The following is a 26,807-nucleotide window of genomic DNA, read 5'->3' on the forward strand; positions in this document are numbered from 1 at the left end:
TCTTAAATGTACTGGAAACATCCTGTAATTAGATGTAAGGGTTTTGAGGCAATTAAGCATTAGCTCAGATATGTTCCCAAAAGAATGAATAGGAAAGTATACCCATCAGGCACCCAAACATTATCTTTAAATTCCAAAGCATCTTCAGGAATTTCAACAGGTAGTCATGAACTTGGAGGCTTCAATACCTGTCCTTAGAAATCTAGGACTGAAGAACAAAAGCATATAGGTGGCTTGTTGATAGTTGGCTTTTTGCTGTAAGTTAAGCGTGATTAAAATGTGTAAACAGTAGAAAGTCAACAAGAAGCCAGTTAAATGATTAGCAGGTTATCTGGGAACAAGGTACCTCATGGCAGGGATGCAAGAAAGGTGAAAAGAAGGTAATGAAGATGAAACACTGTGGAGGTGAGCTATTTGAAGGAGTGAATGGATTTGGAGGGGATGGGAGGCCAGAGATATACAGAGAAAATGAGTTACACTGTTAAGTATTTTTACCTTTCCAGGAATTTTCTGCTTATTCAGGAATGAGTGGATTGATCAATGCTATCTACCCAGGAATGGGTGGAGTGACAGGTCAGGACATACACTCCCTTATACCACTGGTAAGCTTCTGGAACCTGTCGCTGCTCTGAGTACAGCTTTGACCCAGTGATGCTACCAAGATAATGTTACCTGTTGATCATGACAGAGGGATTGACATATTCAGGTAAAATACGAGGGACTGATGTCATGCCATTGAGCTGTTTGGTGTGATTAAGATCTCATGCTGATGAGAACAACTCCTTTTTTGACAGGCATATGGACAGTCATAAGCATATGCAGGAAAACAGCAGGAGATGACAAAATCTTGTTACATGGCTTGACAAGCTGAAGGAAGGACAGGGAGGCATAGCCTGATATGGCAGAGGACTGGATATGAAAGGAAGGTGAATAGGATACTCCAGTTGGGAGGAAAATGCTTAGCCAAGAATGGCAGTTTGCTGATTTATTAATCACAGGTAATTAACATGCAATCAGTGAACTACATATTCAAACCAAATATCAACCATCCAAAAGGTAAATCTCAATATTAAGACACTTACAAGTGTTACTACAGACCTCAAAATCTATGTGTCATTCAGGAATTAATCCCAAATATTTCTCATACCACACATCCTTATTTACACAGTTACATTCACTTCCTGGCCCCTTCAGGTTACCAGCACACACACCCTTTCCTGAGAGTGCAACGTCACTGTGTACAGACACCGGGTATGTGTGCTCTGGGATGCTGTGTACATGTGTTCTGACCTTACGTGTGCCCATGGGCCGCCCTGCAACCTGCTAATCCATGCAGTGGTGAGGAATTGCCCCAGAAGGTTGCATCCACACACCTGAGTGTGCCTTAGCCTTGATAGCTAAGCCATCCCTCTCACCAGCAGTCCTTGGTGTAACCCTCATTGACTGTGATTAGCATTAATAGAATCCTAGATGAAGACAGAGAAGTCAATTATCTCCTTTTACTGAAGTTTCAATATGGGAAAACATCTTTTTTTATAGTTTCAGTTTAAAATGTAGAATGGTTTGACAGCTGGTGGAAACCATAACAGGTTCACTGTAGCAAATCTTTCACAAAAAACAGCATGGATCACAAGAATATTACGATATCTTCACTATTTTAAGTTAAATAAAAATGCTCGCGCCTGTACAGGTGAAAATAGAAGATCAGCATGCCATAACCCCTGAACCTGTAAGTCTGATACTGGCACAATAACAAGGATTTTCCTATAGAAAAGTAGTGAAGAACCAATTACTAAACCTAGTGTAGTGGTTTTGTCTAGGTGAGGTTTTGGTAGTGGGTAGTTATAGGTGTGACTTCTTTAAACAAAGAGCTGTGAGAAGCTTCCCCTGTATCTGATAGGGCCAGTGTCAGTCAACTCTGAGATGGATCCACTGCTGACCAGGGCTGAGCCAATTAGTGATTGAGGCAATGCCTCTGTGAATAAGGCATTTGAGAAGGGGAAGAGGTTGCTGTGCAGTTGCTAAACTGCAGCAACAGCAGAAGGGAGTGAGAATGTGAGAACATTTCCACAGATGCCAAGGTCACTCGGGGCGGGGGGGGAGGTGGGGGAAGGGAGTACTCAGGGACTGGAAGAGATTCCTCTGTGACCTGTGGTGAAGATCATGGTGAGGCAGGCTGTACTCCTGCGGTCCATGGAGGCCACAGAGGAGCCTCCATGCAGCCCATGGACAACCCAACACTGGAGCGAGTGGATGCCTTGAGAGGGCTGAGGCTCCATGGAAAGAACACACTAGAGCAAGTTCCTGGTAAGAACTCATGGAGACAGAGGAGTTCATGCCAGAGCAGGTTTGCTGTCAGGACTTGTGATCCTGTAAGGGACCCGTGTTGGGGCAGTCTGTACCTGAAGGACTGTTCTTCCCAAGGCTGAGCCACGTTGAGGCAGTGTGTGAAGAACTGCTGCTGTGGGAAGGACCCACAATGGAGTAGTTCATGAAGAACTGTAGCCCATAAGAAGGACTCAGGTTGGAGGAGTTGATGGAGGGCTATCTCCCTTGGGAGGGACCCCACACTCTAGCAGTGGGAAGTGTGAAGAGGCCTCCTCCCGAGAAGAAGCAGCAGCAAAGTCCATCTGTAATGAACTGATTGTAACCTCCATCCCCTGTGCTGCTGTGGGGGGAAGGAAAGAAAGTCCTAGGAAGAGGGAGGGGTGAGGGGAGGTGTTTTAATATTTGGTTTTATTTCTCATTTCCCTGTGTTCTGATGGTTCATTGATAAATCAAACCATATCTCACGCAGTTGAGTCTGTTTTGCCCATGATGGTAACTGCTGAGATATCTCCTTGTCCTTATCTCAATTCACAAACCTCTCATTGTGTTTCTCTCTTCTATGTCCAGTTTAGAAGAGGGGGTGATAGAACGACTTGGTGGGTGTCTGGCACTCAGCCAGGGCTAAAGCCACCACACCTAGGAAAAAATTATAAAGAGCTAGTAGAATAAACATGGTGAAAATATACTGAAAAATGTCAGATAAACTTACTTCAAACTCATTTCATCATGATTGAAGTTGAAATTAGTTGTTATTTTATTCTTGCATTTATTTCTTTACGATATTTGAACAGAAACCTATGGAATGGTATGCAATGTTATGGGAAAGTATAAACTATTGTAGAATTACTCCGTTAGTATCATAGATCCTACTGGGATTGCTGGTGGTTATGGTTATAAATGAGAAGGATCATCCAGAATTTTGAAAAAGTATTTCTTGAAACAAGATTTCTGTTTCAGAGTAGTCTTGAGGGAAATAGCTGACGTAGCACAACAATCCCAGAGAAATAGATTTGCAAAATATATACAAAAGTGAACATAACTAATTTCCATTTTGCAAAGGTCAATATTTAATTTTAATATTTTTTCAATGGAAATGGAAAAATGATGAGCAGAGCCAGATTGAGTGATAATTGGTTTTATCTCATAAACCACAGATTTCATCTTTTGCATAACAGAGATGTTCTTGTGAATGCTTAGGACTTCACTGAAAAGAGCTTTAAATGTAGACAATGTTTCTGTACAGTAAGCCTTTATTCTTTGTTTAAATCAGAAGCAGTTGCTTACCATAAGCAAACGGATAAAACAAAGGATAGTTCTGATATAGAAATGGAAATCAAAACACCATGGAAAAAATGTAACAGATCATGTCGGTGCTCCTTTACAGTGTAAAGGTTGTAGGCACAAACGTAGCTTGGACCAGCCAGCTTGAATAAAGATAGTAGGGATAAGTTAATGCAGCTGGCAAGCTACTTCAGAAACAGGTGTTGCAAGTTAATCAATTGGGCCCTGGGTGATCTCATGGGCAGAAGCAGCATATAAGGAGGTAGCTAGTAAAGGAAGGGTGGCTTTGAGTCAACTCTGGTGGTTGTACTGTGTTGTCCATGTATGTCTGCATGTGCATTACTTAGACTCTCTACGTTTTCAAGTGAGTATTGCCTGCACCACTACAACAAGAGGTAATAACTATTCTCTATTATAAACCAAGATTAGTTATTACTCCATAAAAACATTTGTGAAGGAGTGTTATTACAGTGTTCAGTAAATCAGACTTTTCATTGAATCTTTACTCATCTGTATTCTCAAATACGTGCAAGAAAGATGGATAGTTTGAGGAAAAAATGTACAATTCCTACCAAACACAGCTAAGGGATTTCAGTGAGAAATGTCTAATATAAAGGAACAGAATTACAATAGTTAAGATATAGGAATAAGATTTCACATCCTATTTTTTAAATAGATATTATATCTACATGTTCAGATGTTCAGGTACATCTTCAATCTAATTTAATAAAATAGCATTTTTCAAAAAAATAAGTGACTTTCAAAATTCTAAAGCATGCAGGTAGAGAAAAAGACTATACTCTTATATAATCATGGCATTGAAAGAACATTTGTGTTCTCTTAGGAGCTTAAAAATAATACCATTTTTCAGTACTAGGGTAATGGTCAGTTGTCTCAGAAATGATGAGTTATTGTGAACTAGTTTGTCCACAATCATAGTTGGGCATATATGTTGCTGAAAACTATCTCCTATGTTTTGCAAGCTTGAGCTCATCGCTTCTCATGAACTAAAAAAATGAGATTTCATTCTTACTCGTGTCAATATTCTTAAATTTTTTAGGAGCTACTACATCATCCCTTGGGACACTGATGGTCATTCAAATGTTTTTGGGCTATAGATATTATAAAAACAGTGTCTTCTGTGATACTGTGAATTGCTGGCTTAATATGCACCAGAAAAGACTGAAAACAGATTCAATCTTTGCAGTCATTGATTTCTATCCTAACCAGGACTTAACTTTTCAAAATTAATGATATTTTCTAAAGAGATGAGCTGTTGAGGCATCAAATGAAGTTAGTCTCAATATTTTACAGTTAGAAAAAGGAGATGAGAAGCTGGGGTCATGCAAATGTATTAAGCAAATTTGAAAAACATACAACAAATTGAAGTTTCACAGACCAGAAAGGATATTTCTGTGATAGAATTGAGTCCAGCTGATAAGTGTAATGCTTCAGAATATCACAGAATCTTAAGGGTTGTAATGGACCTCAAAAGATCATGTAATCCAACTCTTGGGCAAGAGCTGGACCACCCAGAGTAGGTCACACAGAAACTCTTCCAGGTGAGTTTTGAAAGTCCCCAGAAAAAGAGACTCTCAGCCCATCTGGGCAGCCTGTTCTTATGCTCTGTCACCCTCACTAAAGAAATTCTTCCCTGCATTTCTTTGAAACCTCTTGTATTCCAGCTTATACCCATTTTCCCCTGTCCTATCATTGGACATCACTGAGAACAGCCAGGCTCCATCTTCCTGACACCCACCTTTTACATATTTGTAAACATTAATGAGGTCACCCCTCAGTCTCCTCCAAGCTAAAGAGCCTCAGCTCCCTCAGCCTTTCATCATAAGGGAGATTCTCCACTCCCTTCATCATCTTGGTGGCCCTATGCTAAACTCTTTCTGGCAACTCCCTGTCCTTCTTGAACTGAGGGGCCCAGAGCTGCACACAATATTCTAGGTGCCGTCTCATGAGGGCAGAGTAGAGGGGAAGGAGAACCTCTCTCGACCTACTAACCACTCCCCTTCTAACACATCCCAGGATGCCATTGACTTTCTTGGCTATGAGGGCACACTGCTGGCTCATGGTCATCCTGCTGTCCCCTAAGACTCCCTACACTCCTTGTGTACCTTATACTGGTACATGGGGTTATTCTTTACCAGATGCAAGACTCTGCACTTGCTTTATGTTGTTTTAGTAATTTTTTCCAAGTTTATTATTGTTTCATCTTGTTGATTATCCTAAAGTTTCATTTGGCCAAATTCATGACATAGAAATGAAAATCCAGAATCCTAGTGTACAATACAATCCAGGGAAGGAATTAATTGCATTCCTTGTTCTGGGATTTTCAATGCTACTAATGAGCACAGAAAACCTTTTCAGTATTGACACATAAGATTGCTTAAAGATGCAAAATGCTGAGGATTAGTTTTAGTCAATGCGTAGTCATAAATTATGTTTTGGGGTTTTTTTAGGGATTTTTGTACTAATTACTCAGAACATACCAATAGTCATGCCAACTGCAAACTGCAAGTGCAATCTTTGTTTAACCTTTATTTAACAGGAAAGAAGTTTGTTCACTATTGCAGTGATTTTCAACTCTTACTGCAAGACATCATTAAGGCAAACAGAAGCAAGAACTTCTAAGCATCAGGAACTTCTCAGTGTTCCCACAAGTCCTCATTTGCACAATCCTGTTGAAACTGATCCTCCTTGTATTCTTGAGTTACTATATGTAAAAACCACGAGATATCATTTCACTGCTAATCGGATTTCCATGCCATCAAAGGAGCAGAGAACCTTCAGTTTTGTCAGATTGTTACATTTTAGGATATAAGTAGAGCTGGTGAATAAATTACAGTTTATACAGAACACCTTCTCTCAGCAGCTCCCTTTATGGACTCAATTTCTATGAATCTCAGATTTCTGAGCAATAGTTTTCCAGCGGGTTCTGTAAAAAATAGCAAGCTCTGGTAGATGATCAAGCAAGTTGCTCGCATTTACATTACTGACTTTACCACTATGTATGGCTCTGCCAGGCACTAGTATTCTTGTAGATAATACAAGTGTATGATTGTGGAACTAAAGGACTGTGACCCAAACAGTAATGGACTCTGGTAACACATTATAAAACAAAGCTTTGTTGAGGCAGTAAGAAAGATGAGAAATTACCTGTCTATATGCTGACTCATCCAATCACCAATAGCAGACAAAGAATTGTAAGTCATGCCATAATTCCAGTGGATGCAAGGGGCATTTGTGTCTGGATGATCTGATGACGGATGAACTGGTGAAGTTCTGTCTGTCAAAGATTATCTGAGTTAGCTCAAAATACAGTTTACCTCATAAGCACAGGAAGCACAATAAGCAATAACTCATAGTCATAGTCTCCAAATATACTGTGATTTTCTTTTGAATACATTAAAAGCAAAAGCCAGCTAATGAGACAACATTTCATCCCACAGAAAAAGCCAAAAATGCATATATTTCTGTGAATTTTCACTTGGACAGAATTTCTCTCCCAAGAAAGAGTTTACCCTTTTCAACTCTTGCAACTTGTGAATTGCAATATTTGTGACTGTGTCAATTATGTTTTTGAATGAGATTAGTGAAAGAAAATGAAACACAATACTTGAGGGAACACTGTGTGATAGAAATTGTTTTCTCTTCTTGCTCTGTTAGATGATTATCACATTTTTCACAATAATTTGGCATACTCTGTAAAATTGTCAACTAAGAGCCCCCACGAGAAACAAATAAATAAACCTGGATATTTAATGACAAGATTTTTTATTCTATTTTTTAAACTTCTTGAAAATCACATCTTCTTCAAACTAGCAGGATTTACCGGAAAAAAGCATTATACAAAAATAAAAAATTTAATCAATGGAGAAAACGTCATGTGGTCCTTTGAGTCTGCTTTCACAGAATCTAAAGGCAAACTGCTTCTAAGTTCAACAATCAGAAGAACAGTGTTCCACTATTAATTATTGTTATTGTGTTTTCAACATAAGTAACATCACCATCTAATTTTTATTTACAAGGACAATTTGTATTTATTTTGTTTACTGAGAGTTTATTTCAAATCACGTGTTTCCTTTGCTGCTTCCTGTTCCATGAACTTGTATTACTTAATTTTGTTGCTAATCTTGTCAAGAAATCCTCTATATTAGGAAGTATTAATTGCTTGCTGTACGTTTTAAAATCCAAGTACATACTCTAGGTTTAACATTTTTCACTAATTTTCTTTTCAGGTTTACATTCCGTTTTAGATAGCACTATTGATTTAAGGATAACTTAGATGGAAATGAAAGTATGGTTATCTTTTTCTCTGCTAGTTAGTAAAACTAGTACTTAAGAAGGTAAACCTAATTGTAAACCTAATCCTGGTAAGTGCCACTGGTCAGCTGATTGGCAGCTTGGTAAAGCAGAGCACTAAGTTATCACCCGATGGGGTACATTGTCAGTAACTTGATTGTCTCAAACTAAATCGTTCCTTTTGTGAGGCCTTTGTTCTTAATGAAGAGACATGGGTACTTAAAGAGAGAGAGCTGTTTGACCAGAGAAGCCTCTTTCCTCACTGAAGGTTAAAAAAAGGATTCACCTCAGTTGTACAACTTTTAGATGTCTGAAATGGGAAGGATGAACACAATCCATTGCTTCCTTGAACATCTGGTGCTGAGAAGGGAAGCTAATAAGATTTGTAAATGTCTCTGTACATCCCTTTCCTTTATAAAATGATGATCCATAGGCAAAAAATATTTTCAGACGTACTTTATGGTTTAACAGCTAATTTCTGCTTTCAAGTGTCACTTTTACACACACACATATATATATATATATAAATTTTTCTGACGTATTACATCCCTCAGAAGTGAATTTCATTTTGTGATCTGGACAGGCTGTGGGTTGCACCCTTCCTGTACTGCCATATGTTTATACTTCCCTGCAAAATCTGCAATGAATCAGAGTCATCATTTTCACAGGGAAGGAGAGGCAATTTTATGGCCTCTGTGTATACTGCAGTACAATTTGAAAACCTAGTATTAGGCTGCTAGTTGGTAATACTATAGTATATATTTAAAAATATGGGGCTTAAAATGTGTTTTATGAATGAAAACTGCAATATATGAGTAACTTTCAATCTAGCATGTGTCTTTCTGAGTCAAAAGTTACTTAATTTGCACAAGGCCACAGAGTACCAGGGACTGAGGACTGACCACCTGCTGACTAAGATGAAACATCTTCTCAAACAAAAGAGCAGTTGAATTAAGCATCAGTTCATTTTATTGTTGTTGCTTTCTAATAATATGCAAAACAATTAAAGACATTCATTTTGGCTTGAACAGAATGCTATATAAGGTAGAAGCAAAACAGGATCCTTCGTCCCCAGTTTACTCTCAATTAGTTGCATAAGAATCCACACAATCCTCAAGAACTACAGTTATTGAAAAAAAATACTTCTGTTGTATCTTAATCCCAGCCAGAAAGCAAGTCCTATACAGCTGCTTGCTAACTTACACCTGGTTGAATGAAGGAGAAAATCAGATGGGTGAAATTGAGAAAATTCATGGGTTGAGACAAAGGCAATTTAAAGGTTAAAGCAAAAGATACATGAGCAAGCAAAGTAAAAAATAAAAAAGTCATTCATCACTGCCCATTGACATTTAAGCCAAGGTTTTCTCTTGAGATTAGTTTTTTTCCCAGCTCTATCTCTATGTAGAGAGTGAAATGAAGCCTTTAAAAATCAGTCCTTTCCTCCATGACTACATTAACTCCTTTTAACTTTCAGGACAGAGTGGTTGAGGGAAAAGTGGTATGATTAGCTAGAGACTGCATGAATGCTGTCTGCAGAATATGTATAGATTCTGGGAATCTACGTTTTTATGGATGTCTTGGACAAACCTTGCAACAGTGAGTCCTCTTTGAAAACTGTAATATTGCTTCTAAATAATTTTTTGTTTCTTTCCCAATGATTTCTATTATATAGAAGTCTTTCTAGATTGTCATTCTTTTTTAAAATATTGGATATTTTTCATATGATCGTACAGTGAATAAAATACTTCTCCCTGTCTGCTTTCTAGTGATGGCTGGAAAACAGTTTCATGTGAAGAACATGATTGTAAAAATGTATGGAATATGCCTTTGTCAAGTTAACGTAATTAATGAAAAAAAAAACCCAAACACATAAAAACATTTCCCCCTGCTCTCAATTTAATAGAATTCACGAGGGTGCCAGTAAAAGTGCTGCAAACTAGTTTTGCTCTTGCATTATGCCTTTCTTTCTCCCTCCTCCCTCCATTTCCACCTCTCTGCTGCTAAAACAGATTCCTTAGCATTCTCCCTTCTGTAGAATAAACTGGAAAACTTGTTGAGTTTACTGGTCTTGTTAAAGAAGCCTGTGGTACTCCCTGTATATTGTTCTTTTTCAGAAAGGATTTTTATGTTTGTGATTTTTGGACTGATTAAAATTAGAGTGATTGCCTCTCTTTCTCTGTGGAAGTGACAGGCCAGGTCAGTATTTGTGTAGGTTGTTTCCAAGAGGTATCCCAGCCCATGTACACCATAGATCCTTGTGTTTTGTCCTATTTATATCCACACTGAATGATGACCGGATCTGTTAGAATGCTGTGTTCTACAAGCCCTTGTAACATGCCTGACAAACCTGTTTCATGGTAAACATGCAGATTCCTTTACAATTTTGCTGGAAATTGAGTGGAAATACTAGGTGGGGTTGAATTCCCCATGGATTCTCTAACTAAATCTACACACAATACAGTAATAGAATGTGATTGAGGATGACTGAAAGTAGGAAAAATTATATTAGAAATAACTTATGAACAATTAAAGTAGAAGTAGGAAAAGACTGTTCATATGACCAAGTGCGTACCAAAGTTGCAAAGGAAGCAGGCATCATACATCTGGACAAAAGAATTGATATTTGTCTATTGAAATTGCTCCTGTGACTGTTAGCCATTCTACCTGCAATAATACTGGAATCCTGGGGGTTTTTAACTACTTGAGAACTATTTAATATATCATAATAAATAAATGCTGTAGCTATACATATAAGAAAATGTACTTGGCAACCAAATGATGAAGACATTTTCAAACTCTTCTGTGAGGAGGACTAAGTGAAAGAAAACTATGTACATCCTTTGTGAAAGTTTATTTTTAAAAACATAAAATTTTGAGTCTTAAGCTACTTTTCATACTAATATTTAAGAGTCACTATTAAAATCTAAGGCTTCCAGCAGTAGTTGCTAAGCTATTGAGACAGTCATCAGTGCAATGGCTTTGAAGTACTAGCTCGTAATGTCTAGTCTGGATAATTTTACCATTTATAGGATCCATTTTGATTCTTTGGAGCTCCATGAGTTGCACTGTACAAACTATCAAAAACTGTTTATAGGATACTTGTCTGTATTTGAGTAAACAAAATTAGAATTTTTACTATCTAAGGCAGCAGAATTAATTGTTTTGCCATGAAAGATGATTGGAAGGGTTAAACTTTATGAGTTTTGGTTGTTTTTTTGTGTGGATTTTTTTGTGATACTGCTGCCTTTCCATTAATGATGAATTTTAGTCATTAAATAGTTACATGATTTTTATTTAAGGCATATGTGCAAATGCTTTCAGAGCTTGTAGTGGTCACAGTTTCTCATTCTTCTTGGTGCTGTTCTCTGAAAATAACCTGCTTTGAAAGGGTGCTGAGAATTTCTTTTTATTATTCACTGTTTACCACATTTTATGTTATCTCTGGATCTTAAAACTTCTCTGCTGATTCCCTGATTGAAATGATTTAATTCCTGTTGTCAGACACATAGTAAATTATGAACAATACTTCCTTTCATTAGGAGAAATGTTACCTCATGAAGACATGAGCCACAGCGAGAATGGAATGGTACTTTTCCACTGGGAATATTCAGAGATCTTGTTTATTAGAAAACACGATGAACTAATTGAGACTCCATTTTTCTGTCACTGTCAGATGTAGAGTGACTTTCTAAAGCTTTCTTCAGCAGTTGTGCTGAGCTACTGAATAGTTTTGTTAGACTTCATAGTAACAGTAAAGTACTAAGTGCTTATTCACGTTTTTCTGATTCAAGAATAACCTCCCAGATATCCCAAAACAATCGTCTACTTTAGCAAACCTTTACATTAATACTTTTTCACCTCCTTACAGAATTTCCTAGCATCTTTGTCAAAATTTTTACTGCTGCATGTAACATCTGTTCAGCAGTATGGGACTGAGATTTTAGTCTTCTAGAAGTCTTGAATATTGACATGAGAAGATGGCCTCTGTTAAATGATGGAAACTTACTGTTCAAGTCTTTCTGCTTCACAACTATTTCTGTCTTATCCACAAGAAGTAAAAAACTACTGTTATATCTTTTTTTTTGGATATGACTATACAAAAAGAGAGCAAGCAGGTCTGTGGTCCAAGATAATATATTCCAAATATATTTTGTCTTTCAGAAATGCATGTTTTCATTTATAAGGACAAACAAACTGATCTTGAGCAGGTGGTATGAAAGCAGTCATGTGACTTCTGCATTGTCCAGTGCTAAAGCCAGGTAAGTTACACAGATAGATGTGAGATTCCTGGATAATCAGTTTCAAGGTCAAATCAAATTTATATGCCCATGTAAAACAACATACAAGTATCACGTCTGAGCCCAAGTTGTCAGCTGTTGATCATGTGACAACATGGTAGGAGAAAAATTATTGAAGCGACGTTGCTTGCCCTGTACAAACTTTGCATTAAGCAACAGCAGAAGCTTAATTATTCTTCCTGGTCTGTCCCAAAGCCTGGAAAAACACTTGTATGAGTACAAACTTCTGTTTAGCAAATTTATGAAAATGGCAAGCTTGGGATTTGAGTGTAGATCTGAATCTATCACAGACTATATTCAGATATCCCAAAAAATCAGCCAAAATACTGTCTGGCAAAGATGTTATTTCACAGTATAGCTACATTACTATAATCTGTTTAGAAACAGGACTTGTCAGGTTGAGACTTGAATGAGACCATATGCATCATAAACATTATCACTATATCTTCAATTACTCTAGAATCTACTAAGTGTTTTTCCTCAGCATGTTTGTGACATGGTAAGCTACTCTTATCCATGTTCATCAACTGCAGTTTGTGAAAGAGTATTTTGAAAGTTTTCCATGTTGTGCTGTACCTTTTTTGCCTTTTTGTTTTTGGCAGTTTTCTGAGATTTCCAATATTTCCTTCAGTAGCTGAGATGTGGCAGTGGCGAGGCTTGGTTTTTGTAACTAAGTGGCTGATCAGAACAAGGGCTTTGTGGAGCAGGGAAAGCAGAGGAGCAGTGAGGGGACCTGTCAGAAACTGGCAGCTTTCGCAAGGGGATGGTCCTGCTGGGAGGCTGAGCTGAGGTGATTGTGGAGGATTTAAATGGCCCCAGAGAGTGGAAGCAAGCAGGGTGGGCAATCAGGGCCTGGTGCAGCAGTTGGCACAGGCAGGGCGAGCGGGGAACAGCAAGCTACCTGCACAGAGAGCCACAACTTGGGAGAGTGCTCCAGTCTCAAGCTGACAAGCTTTTGATGCTATTTCCCATAACATCCTCATTGAAAAGCTCAGGCAGTGTGGCTTGGATTGAATGGATGGTGAGGTGGATTGAGAACTCGTTGAATGACAGAATCCAGAAAGTGGTCAAGCTGTGCTCTCAGCAAGTTCGCTGATGACACAAAACTGGGAGGACTGTCTGATTCCCCAGAAGGCTGTGCTGCCATTCAGTGGGATCTCAACTGGCTTGAGAGTTGGGCAGAGAGGAACCTCATGAGGTTCAACAAGGGCAAGTGTAGAGTCCTGCCACCTGGGCAGGAACAACCCCATGCCCCAATACAGGCCAGGGACTACCTGCTGGAGAGCAGCTCTGCAGAGAGAGACCTGGGAACTCTGGTTGATATAAACCAGCTAGCAATGTGCCCTTGTGGCCAAGAAGGTCAGTGGCCTTCTGGGATGCATCAAGAAGAGTGTGGCCAGCAGGTTGAGGAATGTTCTTCTCCCCTTATACTCTGCTCTAGTGAGATCACATCTGGAGTCCTGTGTCTAGTTCTGGGCTCCCCAGCTCAAGAAAGACAAAGAACTTCTGGAGAGAGTCCAGCGCAGGGCCACCAAGATGATCAGGGGACTGGAGCATCTTTCTTATGAGGAAAGGCAGCAGGACTGAGGCAGGACTTCATTAATACTTACAAGTATTTGAAAGGCGTATGTCAGGAGGATGGGGCAGTCCTTTTTTCTGTAGTTTCCAATGATAGGATTAGGTGTAATGGACAAATGCTGGAACCAAAAAAGTTCCACTTAAACTTAAGGAAAATCTTCTATCCTGTGAGGGTGATGGAGTGCTGGAACAGGCTTCCCAGAGAGATTGTGAAGTCTTCTCTGGAGGTTTTCAAAATCCAGTTGGATACGTTCCTGTGTGAACTGATGTAGGCAGACCTGCTTTAGTAGGGGATTTAAACTAGATTTTATTTAGAAGTCCCTTCCATCCCCCACCACTCTGTGATTCTGTGAGAAGATCTATCAAATTCAGTCTAAAAATTTTAAAACATCTTCTTTTGCCATTAATACTTATGGAGATGCTGACTCCCAAAAGTGGATATAGTATGATACTCACTTTCTGGGCCCAGATAAACATGTACAGGCTTAAAGATAAGACTGAGTCTAAAACTGGCAGCTTTGATTTGGCCTCTGTTATCAACTGCTTCACTAGACTCAACCAAGTCAGTCAATCTATTATTGCTTATTCTTGCACTTAGAATGCAATAAGGTACCTAAATTTAAACAATCATAAAATCATACACTTTTCTTCTGGAATCGTGTTTACAATCAGAGTGATCTGGCTTAACTAAAATGAGGTTTGTGAATACAACAGCTGCGCTTCACTCAGGATACGTATAAAAATGATAGAACTCTTTAAAGAATAGGTAGCTTAAATATCATGCACTGCTTCCTCAAATAGCAAAATCTGGTGAAGGAGTAAAATTGCACAAAGGCTTTTTAAAAGTTCCCATATCAAGCAAAATATTGGGACAGTAATTGTTTTGGAGTCTTAAAGACTTATGTGAAAGAAAACATGTATGAAGACAATTAGGAATACTCAGAGAAGAAATCTTTATCCTGCTCCTGAAAAATATGCCATGAAACAGAGGTTGAGATAATGTGCTGGTGAGTGAGAGGCCTGGAACTTGAAAGCTGAGGCTGAGACTTTTTGTGTTTAATCTTCACAGCTTTTAAGAAAGCAGACGTCTTTGATTAGGTTTTCTAACAGAAAATGGCTGTAATAAAGATCTGCCCTCTGTCACTGAATCCTCTGAACAGAAAGTACCAACAAGCTTAAATTCTGTGTATTTGAAAGGGAAATCAGTCCCTTGATATTAAATGTTGTTGCAAACCATTGGAAGAAAATAATTTGAGTGCCAAATTATGTCAGAGACCAAGTAATTAATGTTTTTGATAATCAGGCAACTATAGGCAAACCCAGAATAGTAGAAACTTTAGAAGTGTGTGTAAGATCCCCATCTCAGGAGTGTGCATTCAAGAAAAGCCTTTTAAAACAAAAAGATTCAAAAAGGTTTAAAAAAATCAGTTTCAATTATGTTCATGAGCTCAGACTAGATGTTATAGAACTTAATTTTTCCACAGAATATTTTGGAGCTCTTTTCTTATTTTATTTTTTGTTTCCTCTTGCATTTTTTAAGAGCTAAAAAAAAGTTGTTAAGATTCTGCTTTTTCTTTATATTGAGGACTGGAACATTCTAAAGCATCTCAGTCACATCATTAAGAGGATACTTGAAAATTTATTTTGAATTGGTAACTTAAAAATAATTGAATTTTTTTCCCCGGAGTAGTTCAAAGACTTACCATTTCTGTTGTATTTCTCACTTTCATCAAGAAAAGCAATAGAAAATATCAATGAACTTACTTTTCTGAGTACTAATCAATCTTGGGAACTGCATGAAATAAATTCACTCACCCTGAAAGTGATATTGTCAGTCAGAAAATCAAAAGGTGGGGTTCAAATAATACACACTTGAAGCACTATACGCATTACATATGCCTGACATTTACTGAATAATTCATGATTTTCTTATCTTCCCTTCTTACTAAAGAAAATGAGATACATTTGAATGAAAAATAGGTGGCTAAGGTGAATCTTCAGCAGACATCATTATTGATGCCAAAGAAAAGGAGGAATGGATTTTTCATAAAGTCGAGAATTAATAGATAGATAAGCAACATTTTTTTTACCAAACATTTCAAACTCGACAGATAAAAAGGCTGATTAAGACAAGAAAACAGTAACATAGATGCCAAAAATACCAAGAGGAAGTCCCTTTGTGACTACAGAAAATATAGAAAAAATTATACAGCTAAGCTCTCTTCCAAGGAACTCAAAGTCCAGTTGCAAAATCCTGCTGAATCTGATGAATTAGGTCACTAGCACACATATTTAAGAACTGAATCCACTTATAAAATTTCAAGGCCTCTACATGTAAATTAGCTTCTTTGTTCCTCCTGTCTGGAAAGTTCTCCCGTGCCATTTCATACTGTGGTCGTATATGCTGAGCCACCTTGTTTCAGGATTTCACTTGGTTTGGTTTCTTTCCTGTCACTTGCTTTGCTACAAATAATAAACATATACAGACTAAGAATTTATTCTCCATTTTTCCTTTGAAATGAGCTAATTATTCAACCTTGCTTGCTACAATTTAATGCTGTAAACTGGCAGAGTGAGTAACAGCTAATTGAGAGTCCATTTAATGAGCACAGACATTCATGTTATGAGGATAGAAAGTTGATAAGTTTGTTTGAGAAGAATTGTTAAGCAAATCAGCTATGCTCATCATGTTGCAATTTCTTGCTAATAGCATATAAACAGCCCATGCTGATGCTACAGTTTAAAATCAATTCCCACACACACCTTTTTCTTTCTTTCTTTTGGGGTTTTTTTTTAACACCAATTCAACAAGGTTTAGCAAATCCTGCATATTGAAAGACAATCCCTAGCTCCTATTCCAAGTGCTTTAGAAGTTTTGAGTTTGTTGAAATCTGTAATGGTTGTTTGCTGTTGGAAAGCCTCAACATCAATGAGAAATTACAATCTAAAGTTATATGTCAGGATTCAAGAGCAGGAAATTTTGACAATACAGAAAAGTATTTGACTGAACTATAAACCATTGTAACCTAGCAACCAAATTCTCTCTAACAGAGGTTCCCTACCAAGTATAATTCTCTCTGTTATGTAACCTTTCCCTTTTGAGATTCTTATTTGTAGGATTTAAAAAGAAATAAATCCTCAATTATCTTAAAAATTTTTTCAGAATATTGGTTGAAAGTGTATGAATGTCAAACTTCAAAATGTTTCTACTGCAACTGTTATTATAATTCTTTTAGTTTACTATTCTTATTTCCCTGAAGTATTTTGTTAAGCTTTTACAGTCCTTTATGGTGGATGGACATTTTTCTGTCTTTAGCATCTGCACGTTTTTCTGCAGGCCTGAGGTTGCTCCTATACAGTTTAGAAACTGATGCTAAGCGCTCTCTATAGCCAAGAGCTTTGTGAAGTCTCTTGCTGTTTCTGATTTATATCATCATAGCACAGTTGTTTACCACAAAATTTGTAGGAAATACTATTGCCACAATGTATTAGCAATGTAGGAGATAACACAGAATCACAAAATGTTAAGAGTTGGACAGATTGAAAGATCATCTAGTTCAACCCCCCTCCCAGAACAGGGCCACCTAGAGTAGGTCACACAGGAACCTATCCAGGTGGGTTTTGAATGTCTCCAGAGGAAACTCAACAACCAATCTGGGCAGCCTGTTCCAGTTGCTCATTCACTCTCACAGTGAAGAGATTTTTCCTTATGTTTCCTTGGAACCTCTTATGCTCTAGCTTGTACCCATTGCCCCTTGTCATATCATCATTGAGAACAGCCTGGCTCCATCCTCCTGGCACTTGCCCATTAAATATTTGTAGACACTAATGAGATCACCTCTCAGTCTCCTCAAAGCTCAATAGACCCAGCTCCCGCAGCCTTTCATCATAAGGGAGATGCTTCACTCCATCATCTTTGTAGCCCTGTGCTGAACTCTTTCCAGCAGCTCCCTGTCCTCTTGAACTGAAAGGCCCAGAACTAGATACAATGTTCCAGATGCGGTCTCCCTGTCAGACACTACAGCAGAGTAAGGTGATTTTCCTTAAAAAAAAGAAAAAGAAAAAAAGAAAAAAAAGTCTGAAACCAGATTTCACTGTTACTTGTTATTCTCATTCACTCAGTCTCATACTTGAAAACATCAGGCTGTGTCAGTCCAAGAAGCCCATCCAGCAGTTTAGGCACCTTGAGCCTTGTACAGATGTGATGTCCAGGATCTGTTGTGATGACATGGTGAAAAAGGAACGTGAACTGTCCAGTCCTCTTTACGTCTCTTGGGTTTCTCCTAGGTTGGTTACTTCTTGTGGGTTATGGATATGCTTTTTCCTGCTGGGATCCTGTGATGGATGGTAGATGGCAGATCTGAGAGCCATCAACAGAGGCCATTCGGAGACCCTTGTCCCTGCCAATAAGACCTGAGCCCTGTTCCATCCCTTCTGATGCCTTTACATGCAGACATCCCTGTTCACTCTTCATTCTCTTCAGTCTTAACCTTTCTTTTATAATTCTCTACGAGTTCACACAATCAGTGAAATATCAATAAGGAATGTGACTTAACCCAGTTTTTCAGGAAACATATTCCGGTCTTTCTTATCATGCTATAACACATTTTCTGGCAACTATACTTCTATGGTTATGTTTTAAATTATGTAAGGAAAATTATCAGTGAATATACATTAAAGTCATATACCAGAACATAGAAGAGCTACAGATGTGGAACAGAGTATCTGAGTGAGAAGCAGCAAAATTGTAAGACTTATTTTTCCCTTGAGGGAAATCTGTTCTTTCTAGACAGAATCACTCACATACAGCTGTGTGCAGGCCAAGTGAAATTATTTTTTCAAGGAGAATTTCAACTGTATCCGAACAATTTCAGCCCCTGTGTGTCTGTTTCCTTGAAAGTTTTTCTGCTTCTTAAGAAATGGACTACAATATATCAGATCTCAGCATCATGGAAACGAATGTTTTGAAAAATGTGGAAAGGCTGTGAAATAATAATAGCTATCACCTCTGGTTAGGAATATTTTGATCTCTAACATTTATTTTGTGCAAAATACCAAACTTCTTTAGAGTAAACCCATGCAGAAAAAAAAAATCAACATCCTCTCCAGCTGCTGTGCTAGCTGGGCCAAACCACAACAAACTCAACAATGAAAGGAATAACTTCCATTAGGAAGAAACACCTGTGGGAAAATATTCATTTGAGAATTTAACTCTTGCTTTCAAATCAAATATGTAGCTCCTCAGATGAGATTTGTGTAATTGCAGGAAACATTCAAAGAACAGACCTCAGTAGCAGCTGGGTCAACGTGTACTTGATCTCCTCTGGCCTACTGACAAAATAGTCTCACATTGAATAAAAAGTTCCTTTAACTCAGGTATTCCTATATTCTGAGTAATGATTCATTTTTTCTGAGATTTTTGGCTTTAAAGAGTAGCAGGTTCAATTCAAATTCTCACACACTTCCTCTTTCTTTTACCTTTTCCTTTTTTTGGAGGGAGAGTGGTGGGGGTGGGGGTGTTTGTTACTGTCTTGACAGAATCTATTCACTTTTTTCCATTCTGCAGCCACAATTCAAGTTCTGAAAACTGTCACCTGAGTCAATGTAACTAGAAAGGCACTATTTTTTCATTAATCTTTTAAATTATATCCCCCCCAACCACCTCCAAAATATAGGTGAAAAAGGAAGCTCTCATCAATATAGCTTTTTTTTTTTTTTTTGGATACTGGATTGAATACTTTCTCACTGAGACACTTGAGCTCAGAGCTTTTTCTCTCAAGAGGATTCATACTCCGCCCCCTGGGAGAGTTGTGTGTCTGGTAGACTGTGGATAAAAGTGGTCTAGTTGTCCTTTTGTTGAACCTCTTCCACTGTGTGTCAAAAAACTACTTCACTAGACCAGAGAGAAGGGACGAGAATAAGCAAGGGCACATATATGACTAGTTGGGAACTGGCCTTTCAGGTAGAGGGGAGCTTTCCAGGCTTAGGGACTGCATTTTCTATTAAATAGTAATTGGAAAAAGACACATACATATTCCTTAAAATTGGAACCAGGATTTGTAGTGAAGTAGGAGAGTATCCCAAAGAAAGGCCTATTAGATCTCCAGGCCCTTCTAAGCTGAAGGGAATAGTTCTAGCAGAGGACTCAATTCTTGCTCTGCTTCCTGCCCTTTACAACCTCTAGCACAGAGCTGAAGGAAACCTTCTATGAACAGAGTTGAGCTCACTCACACTCCTTTAGTCTGAGGCAAGTGTTTTCTCTGTGCTGTACCTATGAGTAAAATAAAGCACCAGTGGAACCAGTAGCTTCTCCTTCAGAGGTCTTGTGAAAACTAGTAATTACTTGAAGAGTGTCAGCCATCCTGAGCAGGCTGGCTTTCAGTTATTGAGAGAGGTTAAAGGGAAAAGATCTGAAGTACCTGGACTGTCTCTAGGATTAGGTGGTAACTGAGTGAGAACTTTGGATCTTACTATTTGTTCATAAGCTTAAGAGGAGTGAAGTGGGAATTCACCAACTCCTCCTCCACATGTATCTTGGGTTTTCTGAAACGTTAACTGACTCACAGGACTACACCTATAATGTTTTATAAGGCACTTTTTTTTTCTTTTTCCCCCTGTTCTGGGAGTTAATGGTTTTTCAGGATCTAAAATTGGTAATGAGCAAAGAGCTCTCTGCAGAAATGTGTGACAGAAGGGCAGCCTTCTCAGCTTCAGCCTTTAAACTGAAATTGCCAATAAATTTCAGATGAAAGTGCAGACTGCTGGCCGTGGGCATGGTAGTTTATGTAATACAGAACTGTTATCAAAATCACTAACCCTGCTTCCCAAATACAATGCACAGTTGCCAGCTAGTAAACAAGCTGTGCTATTTTAAGAGCAATGTGAAAGATTACCATTCATTGTCAGGCTATTTCAGTGGTGGCGTTGGATACATTTCTCAAATAAAATATGATTACTATATTACACAGACTGTGGACTGAATAGTTTTCTGCACCTTTGTTCCGTTTGACTTTTTCATTGATGTCACTGTCAAGCAATACTAAAGTGAATTGGGTAACCATTCTGTCTCATTTCTTTTATTGACTGATCAATACTTGGATAGATTTTTAACTTAATGCATTAAAACAAAACTGACAACAACAAAACCTCACTTTGCTCATTTTATAAGGGCAGTTAAAATAACCTTTAAGATGGAGGAAGTTTGTGAATAATATCAGATGCTTCTGCATTAAGTACTGATTTCTAGCAAAATATGTGAAAGGAAAATGATAATGCTGAGACACATAAAGACTCGGAGCAATTACTGTAGAAAAAAAATAGTAATTTTCCATTTTCCTGCTGTTTTCAGTCACTTTTCCTGCCATATTCCTTCCCTCTTTTTTGGCCTTTTTTAATGCCTTTTTTTAATAATGCCCCTTTTTTTAATAATGCCTTTTTTAATAATGCCTTTTAAAAAATAATGCTTTTTTTTAATAATGCTTTTTTAAATAATGCCTTTTTTTAGTTGCTTTTTATAGTGGCTTTTAAAGTGGCTATTATAGTGTCTTTTTAGTGGGGTTTTAGTGGTCTTTTTAGTGGCTTTTTTAGTGTGTTTCTATGATTCTGAGGTGCTGTGATTCTGCGATTCTATGATTCTGTGTTTCTATGATTCTGTGATTCTACGATTCTATGTTTACAGGGCTCGGTGCTGCCGCACTGTGTCCGAAATAAAGACCTGCAGCCGGACTGCTCTGTTCTGCCACAATGTGGTGAAGCGTGAGTACTGCAGCGCTCAATTGGTACTGCAGCGCTCAATTGGTACTGCAGCGTGTGCGCGGCGCTCGACTATGATTGGCTGACGGCGGGGCTTTCCCGCAATATTCTGATGAGCTGCTGGCTCCCACCAGACTATTTAGGAAATGCTGCGCCGCCACGTTGAGCAGCTGGCCAATGGAAATGCGGCGTCGGGTATTGCTAGGCAATGCCCGCTACAGCAGCCAATAAAAAAATTGCAATCATGCCGTGCTGCCATTAAAGCCGCTGGCCAATTAGAATTTAGAGTCGGGCATAGCTAGATAACGACCACACCAGCCACCAATCAGAGAACTGCGGAATGGCTGTGCCGTCATTTTGGGTCACCGGCCAATGAGAATTCAGAGTAAAAATCCCTGAATATATTGCTGTCATCTTTCCAGCCTGGGCAGTGACAAAATAACACATTTGTAGAGAAAGTCAAAGCGGTGAGTACACTGAGAGAAGGAGGGACCGCAAGTTAAAAGTTCAGTGCTCACCCCTTCCCTGCCCAGATGTGGGTGATAAGTGCCAGGTGTGATGAGCAGTATATGACCCACAGCTGCTACATTTTGCTCCCAGGACTCTTCTGGTTGTGTGCTCTGATGGTGAATCTGGGGGCTTTGGAAAACATCTGCAGAATGTGTTGTCTGCACACAGGTTAAACTTTGTGAATTTCTCTGATAGAGTCCTCTGCTGAATCTGTTGCGTGCACTTATCTGAAACTTACAGAATTTCTGTCTTGTAATCCAAGTCCTCTGCTGAACATGTTGTGTGCACACATCTGAAACTTACAGAATTTTTCTCTGATACTGTGCTGATTTGCTGTGTGCACACATCTAAAATGTACAGAATGTCTGTGTTGTAATTAGAGTTTTGTGCTGTATCTGCTGTGTGCACACATCTGAAAATTACAGAAGTTCTGTCTGATAGAGTACAATCTGATAGAGTTTATCTGCTGTTTTCCAGTACTTTTCCTGCCATATTCCTTCCCCTTTTTTAATAATGCCTTTTTTTAGTAATGCCTTTTTTAGTGGCTTTTTTAATGCCACTAAGCTAAACTACAGAATTTATGTTTTGTAATTAGAATATTGTACTGAATCTGCTGTGTGCACATATCTGAAAGTTAAAGAATTTCTGTCTGATAGAGTACTCTGCTGAATTTATTGAGTGGACACACCTGAAACTTAATGAATTCCTGTCTGATAGATACCATGCTGAATTATTGTGTGGACAAACTGTAACTTACAGAATTTCTCTCTGATACTCTGCTGAATCTTCTGTGTGCACGCATCTGATACTTCAAGAATTTCTTTCTGATAATTGGAGTAGACTTCTGTATTTATTGTGTGCACATCTCAAACATTAAATTTTCTCTGATAGAGTATTCTGCTGAATGTGTTGTGTGTGCTTCTCTAAACCTTATAGAATTTCAGTCTTAGAGTATGCCATTGAATCTGCTGTGTGCACACATCTGAAACGTACTGAATTTCTGTTTGCTAGAGCACTCTGCTGAATTTATTGTGTGCACACATCTGAAACTTTCTGAATTTCTCTCTGATAGAGTACTCTGCGAAGTCTACTGTGTGCACTTATCTGAGACAGAATTTCTCCTGTAATGAGAGTATCCTACTAAATCTACTGTGTGCACACATCTAAAACTTAGAGAATTTCCATCTCATCAATTACCCTGTTGAAATTGTTGTGCAAACACAGCTGAAACTTTCAGTAATTTCTCTCTGATAGAGTACTCTGCTGAATCTGATGTGTGCACTTATATGAGACTTACAGAATTTCTTTCTTGTACTTAGAGTATTTTCCTGAACCTGCTATGTGCACAGACCTGAAACCTAGAGAATTTCTGTCTCATAGAGTACTCTGCTGAATTTATTGTGTGCACACATCTGAAAACTATAGAATGTGTCTGATAGAGTACTCCTTTCAATATATGGTGTGCATAGAGTTAAACATACAGCATTTCTTTCTGAAAAATGGAGTATTCTGCTGAATATATTGCATGCAGAAGCTGCAATTTAAAGGTTTTCTGCCACAAAATTGAACCACTCTGTTGACTATATTTTGAGCACACATCTGAAACTTAGAAATTATTAGAGTATTCCTTTTAATACATTTTGTGCACAGAGTTAAAAATCTAGAATATCTGTTGGATATTGGAGTAGACTCCTGAATTTATGGTGTGCAGATAACTGATAATGAAAGGTTTTCTGTATGAAAATTGGAGAACTCTGTAGAATTTATTGTGAGCACACATTTGAAACATAGAATTTATCTGATGGAGTACTCCTTGTAATATATTGTGTTCACAGTGTTAAACATACAGCATTTCAGTCGGATAATTCGAGTAGTCTGCTGAATTTATTGTGTGCAGATATCTAAATTTTAAAGGATTTGTCTGATAATTGGAGGACTGTTGAATTTAGTGTGTGCACACAGTTAAACATACAGAATTTTTGTCTGAGAATTAGAGAACTCTGCTGAATTGTGTGGACACAATATATAAAAAGGAGTACTCCATCAGACAGAAGTTCTAAATGTTTTAGGTGTGTGCTCAATATAAATTTAACAGAGTGCACCAGTTATCAGAGAGAACACCTTTATATTTTAGATACCAGCACATCATAAGTTCAGCAAATTACTCCAAATATCAGACAGAATTTCTGTATGTTTAACTGTAAGCACACAACAAATTCAAAACAGTACTCCGTTTATCAGATGAATCCTTTAAGTTTCAGATATCTACCTGCAAGAAATTCAGAAGAGTACTCCAACTCTCAGACAAAAATTCTGTATATTTAACTGTGTGGACACAATAAATTCAGCAGAGTTCTCTGATATAGAATTTCTCTAAGTTTCAAATGTGTGGTCACAATAAATTCAACAGAATACTCCAAATGTCAGTTTCAGATATGTGCAAACAAAAAATTCAGAAGTGTACCAATTCTCAGACATTTTGTACATGAAAATGTTTGCACACAATACATTAAAAGGAGTACTCTATCAGACAGAAGTTTTATAAGTTTCAGATGTCTGCTCAAAATCTCAATAGAATACTCCAATTATCAGACCGAAAAGCTTCAAGTTTCAAATAAGTGCACATAGTAAGTTCAACAGAGTACTCCAATTATCAGACAAATCCTTTACATTTCAGAAATCTACCTGCAATAAATTCATCAGGCTATTCCAATTTTCAGACGGAAAAGCTGTATGTTTAACTATGCACACAGTATATTAAAGGGAATACTCTATCAGACAGAAATTTCTTAAGATTTAGATATCTGCACACAATAAATTCAAGAGACTACTCCAAATATCTGGCAGAACTGATGGATGTTTAATACTCTGCCCAATATATATTAAAATAAGTACTCTATTGAACAGAAATTATATAACTTTAAAATGTGTGCTCACAAATTCAAAAGAGTGCTCCAAGTTTCAGACAGAAAATCTTTAATTTTCAGATCTCTGCACACTTTAAATTTAGCAACCTACTCCAATTATCGGACAGATATTCTGTATGTTTTATTGTGTGCACACAATATATTAAAAGAAATACTCTATCAGACAGAAGTTCGGTCAGATAGACATTGTGTAATTTTCAAAGGTATGCTCTCAATAAACTGAACAGAGTGCTCCAATTTTCAGACAGAACACCTTTGAGATACCTGCACACCATAAGTTCAGCAGACTACTCCAATTATCAGGCAGATATTTTGTACCTTTAACTCTGTGCACACGATAGGTATTAAAAGGAGTACTCTATCAGACAGAATCAGAGAATCATAGAATGGTAGGGGTTGGAGGGGACCTTTAGAGATCATGTAGTCCAACCCCCCTCCAGAAGTAGGTTCACCAAAATCAGGTCACGTAGGAGCACGCTTTTTAAAATAATGCCTTTTCTTAGTGGCTCTTTTTTAGTGTGGTTCTACGATTCTATGTTTACAGGGCTCGGTGCTGCCGCACTGTGTCCGAAATAAAGACCTGCAGCCGGGCTGCTCTGTTCTGCCACAATGTGGTGAAGCGTGAGTACTGCAGCGCTCAATTGGTACTGCAGCGTGTGCGCGGCGCTCGACTATGATTGGCTGACGGCGGGGCTTTCCCGCAATATTCTGATGAGCTGCTGGCTCCCACCAGACTATTTAGGAAATGCTGCGCCGCCATGTTGAGCAGCTGGCCAATGGAAATGAGCTGTCAGGAGTTGCTAGGCAACGTCCATGCCAGCAGCCAATAAAAAAATTGCAATCATGCCGTGCTGCCATTTAAGCCACTGGCCAATGAGAAATCAGAGTGGGGCGTAGCTAGGTAACGACCACACCAGCCACCAATCAGAGAACTGCAGAATGGCCATGCCCTATCTTGAGGGCTCACCCCCTCCTCCCCTTTTTTTTGTTTTTCTTTTTAAGGTTTGATGTGTACATTCGATAATGGCTTGACCAGTAGAATTGCCTGGGATTCCAGTAGTATGTTTAACACCCCATAAGTTCAGAAAGTTATGTGTTCTACTGGCTGTGCATCCCGAGCCATTATCAGTTTTTGTCTCTTATGGAACACGAAGGTCTGCAAAGCAACTCCTCCAATGTCTTATGACGTCTTGAGCACTGTTGCTCGTTAAGGCTGTGGCCCAAATCATGGCCGAATAGGTATCAATGGTGACATGTATTCGTTTAAAGGGAGCATAGACAGTGATATCCGATTGCCATATTCCTAATGGTGCCAGACCCCTGGGATTGACTCCTACTCCTAGGCCGATTTGATTCTGGCATGCAGGGCATGTGGAAACGATACCCTGAGCATCCAATATGGTCAAACTGTTTTACCAGCATTTTCACACTTTGGTGAAAAAAATCATGCAATCTTTGAGCTTGAGAAAATTTGTCAATTATTGGCCCCATAGGTATCAATAAAGGAACTGTTATTATCTTGTCAACAATTTCATTGCCAACTGATAGGCCATCTTTTAAACCCAAATCGCTTCGAATATGTCCAATATAATAAACAGTTTGACATTCATTTATCTGATGCCAGAGCCGCAGAAGTTACACAGATTCTGATTAGAGATTTCTTTCAACAACACTCTCTTTAACTGAGTGACAGCATCAACCACATAGAGGGAATCAGAGATGATGTTTAATGGGACATCTGGCTATTTCTTGAACATTTTAACTACAGCCATCAGCTCCAGCAGTTGAAATGAGCTGCCTGGGGAGAGAACAGTTTGGA

The sequence above is a fragment of the Colius striatus genome, chromosome 1 (assembly GCF_028858725.1).
Source record: "Colius striatus isolate bColStr4 chromosome 1, bColStr4.1.hap1, whole genome shotgun sequence".
Lineage (NCBI taxonomy): Eukaryota > Metazoa > Chordata > Aves > Coliiformes > Coliidae > Colius > Colius striatus.